This window comes from Macaca fascicularis, chromosome 4 (assembly GCF_037993035.2).
Source record: "Macaca fascicularis isolate 582-1 chromosome 4, T2T-MFA8v1.1".
Classification (NCBI taxonomy): domain Eukaryota; kingdom Metazoa; phylum Chordata; class Mammalia; order Primates; family Cercopithecidae; genus Macaca; species Macaca fascicularis.
In genome coordinates, this window is record NC_088378.1 from 16381534 (window position 1) to 16387971 (window position 6438).

The 6438-nt window shown below is 40.1% G+C and overlaps 1 pseudogene; it reads right to left on the bottom strand.

The window, feature by feature from the left end:
* Positions 1–1268: 1268 nt before the first annotated feature.
* On the bottom strand, positions 1269–1865 carry LOC102130342 (PIN2/TERF1-interacting telomerase inhibitor 1-like; annotated as a pseudogene).
* Between the last annotated feature and the right edge of the window lie 4573 nt (positions 1866–6438).

The following is a 6438-nucleotide window of genomic DNA, read 5'->3' on the forward strand; positions in this document are numbered from 1 at the left end:
CTGAACATCAATTATAATTTTATGTATCAGCATGAAATGAAAGATTAAACTTCATAAGTCAACTTTATTATTAGATGGCTTAACTTTTGATGGAACACCAATAAGGAGATGTACATTTATCTGCATACATATACCATATATGTGTATATGTATATAAATACACACAACATTATTTACCTATATGATCAAATGTCATGATTAAGTTATCACTTAGATAATCAGATAGGTAGATATTAGTTTGGTGCAAAAGTAATTATGGTTTTTTGCCATCAGTTAATGGCAAAACTATCATTACTTTTGAACTAACCTAATAATTAGATATGTACATAAAGACAAAACTATACAAGAGCCAATAGAACACTGTATTGCTTATCAATTATTTCCAGGCTCACTTTAGACCAACTGCCTTAGTACTCAAAGATGTTTAATATTGTTAACATTTGTTGCGTGGTTAATTGTCTGCAAACCACTGATCCCAACACAACAAGCCAACAAAACAGGTGCTGTTAATAACCTTGTTATATGCAAGAGGAAAGGGAAGCAGAGGGAGAGTAAGTCATTTGCCCAGCATCACACAACTAGATGTTGGTGGAGTCAGCATTAAAAAGAAAGCTGCATGGCTCAAGAGACTATGGTTTTTTTCAGAGTTTACAAAAATGTATTTGTGAGAGCCATGATTCAGAACATTTAAAAAAAAAAAGCCCTCCTGGGAACATAATTTGGGGAGAAACATGGTGAGAGGGCAAGACTCGGCCACCCATGGGCAAGTCACAAGATGTGCCCCAGCTCTCTGGGGTGAACTCTGCTCTGACTTCAGGCCAGAGGTGTCTGCTCTGGCAACACCCTGACAGCTGAGTGGTCGGAAGGTCCTGGTTGGAGAGAATTCATGTAGAACCTTTCTTCTCTTTCTTTGTTTTTTCTTTCAGCGTAGCGTCCACTGCTACCTCTACCGGCTTTGCAGCTTTTTTTTTCCTCTTGTTTTTTTGGGCTTTAGGGTGAAATCCTGGCCATTGGGTGGCTGCACACAATTCCTTGCACCCTGAGCAGAGGCCTCAGAACTCTCGTCCCAGCAGGGGCCTCTGCGCTGTCCCTCTGCCCGTGCTCTTTTCTCCTTGGATGCCGGCTCCTGGACCTTCTCTCTCTTAGGCTTTCCCTCTTTAGGCCGCTTGGCCTTAGACTGGGTGAGGGGATAGCTCTCCCCATTTTTACCTGTTGCCTCTTTGTTTCTTTTCTTTCCCCTTTTTCATTTCACTTGGGTCTTGGAAATGTCAGACCCTGGAGCTGCGACCTGGGGCTTATTCTTCAGTGCTGCCATTCGCTTGGCAACACACTCCTGGATGGTGAAAGCATGGGTTGTCATCGTGGTTTCGTTCTGTCTGGAGTGGAGGGACTGGAATCACCCCTGGGAGTCTTCTAACTCTGTCTTTTCCCCAAAATGCAGTCAAGATCTGTTTTGCTCCGAGATGATAGATCCTTTTCTTTTGTAAATTTCCTATGATGAACACAGTTTTTGATGATTTTGGACTTTTCCTCAAAACTAAAAGATTTCTTTTTCTTGTTGTCTAAGGAGTCTGTTGTTACCTGCCTCTGGCAAGTTCTGCCAGAAGCCGGTTAAAATCATCTTGATGGGCAATCCAGTTGGCTTCATTATTGTTTGTAGCTTGAAGTCCCAGGTGGTTATTTTTAACTTGAACTTTAATATGATCTGGGCCTCCTTGCTCCTGAACCCCTAAACCCCTTCCTTTAGACCACTCCATCTTCTCTAGTATCCTCTGGCCAAACTTAGAATCAGCATTACTCCAGGCAGTGTTTTGAATATTCACAGCTCACTTCTGCTTCTGCCGCTGCTCAGCCAACATCAACATATCGTGGAGCCTGTGACACCGCGACCTCCAGACCTGAAGGACTTTGGTCACTGGGCGGGCAGCAAGATCTGGGACGGTCTGGACAGATGGGACTCCATTGCCAGGTGGATGGCAGTCCAGAGACTATGTTCTTAATCTCTAGGTGAACTGGTTCCCTTATTTCACTGAATTCTTGTAACAACCTTAGGGGTAGGTGCAATTTAGGTTGAAGCATATGAAATTGCTAATATTTACCCATTTTAACTTAATACACAAACAGCACTTTCATCTGCTACAACCACATAGCATTCCTATTTTATTTTATTTTATATTTTATTTTATTTTATTTTATTTTATTTTATTTGAGACAGGCTCGCTCTGTCTCCCAGGCTGGAGTGCAGTGGTGTGATCGTAGCTTACTGCAGCCTGGAATGCCTGGGCTCAAGCAATGCTCCTGTCTCAGTGTCTTGAGGCAACTTATCCCCATTTTAATAAGTGGAAACAGAAGCTTACATCTTTAAGTAACTTACCCAAGGTCAAGTTGTGTGGAATGGAGCCAGGATTCAAATCCAGGGCCATCGGATTTCACAGCCCATCCTTGCCACTACTCTATATCACAGTAATATGTTTTCTCATTACCCTTGTGGTCTAATCTCTTTGTCCTCATTCTTTGCACTCAAACCACTAGGCAACCAATGTGTTTGTACTCCCCAGATTCAAACTACTCTTGGATAAGTACCTGCTGTTCTACTACCACTTCCAATCATGTTTAGCATCAAATTTTGTTGTCACTTCCTTTTCCATCGACTCTTAGACCTTAATGATGCATGTTAATAAATTTTGGTTCTCTTCTGCTTCTCAAATTGTTTAATAAATTTTCCTTATAAGTAAAGTATCATATACTATGTGAGCTCTAGATGAAGGTTAATTAGGGTACTTAGTAATTTCTGCAAGAAGCAAAAGTCCTATTTAAACTTTTAATGAAGAAGACACAGTATATCCTTATTAACAGGTTATAAGTAGTTTTGCTTTGATATTTTCCTCTATGACTTGTTTGGCTCTCATGTAAATTATTGAATAGCTGTCAATATTTCCAATTCCTATTGAACATTTTCCTCACGGACCCAACCTCACAATGGATACTAAGCTCTGGCTGAAGTGCAGATTCTTATTCTAACTAGGTTAATGGTGTATATGTTTTGTGAATAGGAAGTTCTTTACTGTAGAATAGCTATCAAAAATTTCCTGTGGGACTCAAGGGCAAAAGAGATCAATATTTTACTGGCAGAAAATTTCTCTAGAGGAAACTTCCTTTCTGTGTCTGTTGTTTTTTCTGTGGTCACTCATTAGAAAGCCTGACCCAGTGGGGTTATAGACTTTGGGATGGTTATTGCTCTCAGCATAAAGGAAGAAGTCAAGAAGAAACAAATCTACTTTAACTTTTCTTAGAAGGAAACATCACAAAACAGCTCCTGGAAAGGACATGGGTATTAGTCTTTTCCATAAGCACATCATGTTAAATCCTGTCATCTGCATTCATGGACATTCATATTTATACAGAGCTTTCTGCAGTATAAGTCCAATAAATAATACATCTCTTCCATTTCACCAATTCTCAGGTAAGTTTACAATTATAACAACTAGGCAATGGATTCATGTTTTAAGTGATAGGCACATTTTAGGCTTGCTAGGGTGACCAATTACGGTAGTTTTTCCATATCTGTCCTGGTTTCAGCACTGTCCTTGTCTTGGGAAACTCCTTGGTCCCAGGCGAATTGGGACAGTTGGCCACTGTAGGTTTGGATATCGGGGGAACCAGCCCCCAATATTTCAACGTAGAAAACGTAGATTTTCTATTTTCCCTAGGTGTGGGCTGGTCTGAGAAATAAAGGGAAAGAGTACAAAAGAGAGAAATTTAAAAACTGGGTGTCTGGGGGAGACATCACATGTCAGCAGGTTCCGTGAATCCCCCTGAGCTGCAAAACCAGCAAGTTTTTATTAATGACTTTCCAAGGGGAGGGAGTGTACGAATAGGGTGTGGGTCACAGAGATCAGTATGTTTCATAGGGCAATAAAAGATCACAAGGCAGAAGGTCAGAGAGTGATCACAAGGTCAGGGTGAAACTAGAATTGCTAATGGAGGTCCATGTCCTGTTGGGCACACATTGTCATTAATAAACATCTTAGCAGGAAACAGGGTTCAAGAGCAAAGAACCAGTCTGACTAGAATTCTCCAGGCTAGAATTTCCTAATCCTAGCAAGCCCGGGGGTATTGCAGGAGACTAGGGTGTGTTTCATCCCTTATCTGCAACTGCATAAGACAGACACTCCCAGAGCAGCCATTTTAGAGACCTACCCCTGGGAATGCATTCTCTTTCTCAGCGCTGTTCCTTGCTGAGAAAAAGAATTCAGTGATATTTCTCCTATTAGCTTTTGTAAGAAGAGAAATGTGACTCTGTTCTGTCTGGCCCCACAGGCAGTCAGACCCAATGGTTATCTCCCTTGTTCCCTGAAAATCACAGCCATCTGTTCCTTTGGATGCCCAGATTTCATATTGTTCAAACACACATGCTCTACAAACAATTTGTGCAGATAATGCAATCATCACAGGATCCTGAGGTGACATACATCCTCAGTTTATGAAGATGATGGGATTAAGAGATTAAAGACAGGCATAGGAAATTATAAGAGTATCAATTGGGGAAGTGATAAAGGTCCATAAAATCTTCACAATTTATGTTCAGAGAATGCAGTAAAGACAAGCATAAGAAATTATAAAAATATTAATTTGGGGAACTAATAAATATCCATGAAATCTTCACAATTTATGTTCTTTTGCCATGGCTTCAGCCTGTCCCTCCATTCGGGGTCCCTGACTTCCTGCAGCATTTGGACAAATCCATCATGTGGTTTGACCAAAATTTTCTCCTTGTGTCAAATAATAACAACAACAACAAAAACTTCACAAAACCCCAGTGCTTTCAAATCATATTTCCTTAATTAGAAACAGTCAAAGACACTGATTTCAAGATGAAAGGAGTACAGCCAGATTTATTTACATGCTTGATTTCATGTTTATTTTTCTTATAACCTGAGGCTGAATGGTAGAAGTAAACATTCTCAGATCAATATGGATCAAGTTGGGTCTACATTTTGAGCATCAGATATCTGAATAGATTCTATATCTGTATCAAGAGATTGTTTATTTTTACCATCTCCTCATTGCTTAGAAATAGGACTTACGATGAAAGACTCAAGCATTTTTACATTTGTAGGACCACAGTACCATGAGAGGAGATTCAACTCTTGGCTTCATTATTCTCATTTTGGTTTATTTCATTTACAGTTTATTGACCGACTGCACCATGCATCTTTTACTACCCATTTGGGAAGAAGTAGAAAACTGCATCAGTTTCTAGGACACCCCATATCAAAGAGACACAATGAAAACTGGCAACAAGTGGCACTGCCATTGAGTGACTTCTCCCTCAAGCATCTCTGCTGTGTGGTGCAATTTAAGGTGGATGAATGGCATACTCTGGGCTCCAGGCCAGCTCACTGGCCCTGGGGGAAATCATTCACACCCACGCTGATGCACACACCCTTTAAACTCTCTTTCCTGCCCTGCAGCCCCCCAGATGAAATCCTTATACTCCAGGAAGCAGCAGGTCCTTTCATTGCTGTCTCTGGGCTACAGGAATCAAAGAGCAAAATGAATGTTTTCCTCTGAGAACTGGCACTGAACAGAAGGAAGGAAATGCCTACTCCAATTCAAGCATGTTTTAATCTCTGGAGAAGTGGGTACTGGGGAGGGGCAATATTGGCTGAGGAATCAGTGGGAAAGTCATAAATTTTGCCTCTTATCCCAGCAACTAAAATTCTTCCTTTAGAGTGCCACCCACTCTTTTTTTTCTCCTAAAAGGATTTGGATAATGAACAATCACTTTCTAAATTCTCAAGTTCAAAAATCTCTCAGTGGAGGAAGAAAAGGGAGTTTTTGAGTAAATCTCTAAAGGCTTGATGAATCATTGAAAAACACGCTCAGAAATTTCAAGATTCACACACACCTCATGAATATACCATCTGAATCTAATCTGAAGAATCTGGCACTAAAACAAATCAACAGTTCCTTACCTCTTCCTCTCTTTGATACTTTTAATATCTAACAAGGCCAACTCATTTAATCTTTTTTTTTTTTTTTTAAAACAATTATCTCTCATTCAAAGATACAGATGAACAGTAAACACTAGTGTGATCGATTTCCCAAAAGTCTGACCCACAGTCAGCCAAAAACAGATTGGTGGTGGTGGAGGGCGAATTCTACATGTAGAGTGACATGGACTCATCACAATGTCAGTGTCCCAGAAAACTTAAAAAAAAAAAAAAAAAAAGTGGTGGTAGTGGTGGCTGTTCTAAAGTAAATGAGATTTAAGAGACATGGCAAGCAAAGAGAATGTAGAAACTTGGAGCTTAGTTCTTGATTGTGATAGTGTGATTGTAAAGGAGAATGCCTTTGTTCTTAGGCGCTACATGCTGAAGTATTTAAAAACAAAATGTCTTGACATGTCCAGCTTATTTTTAAAAGTTATCATCA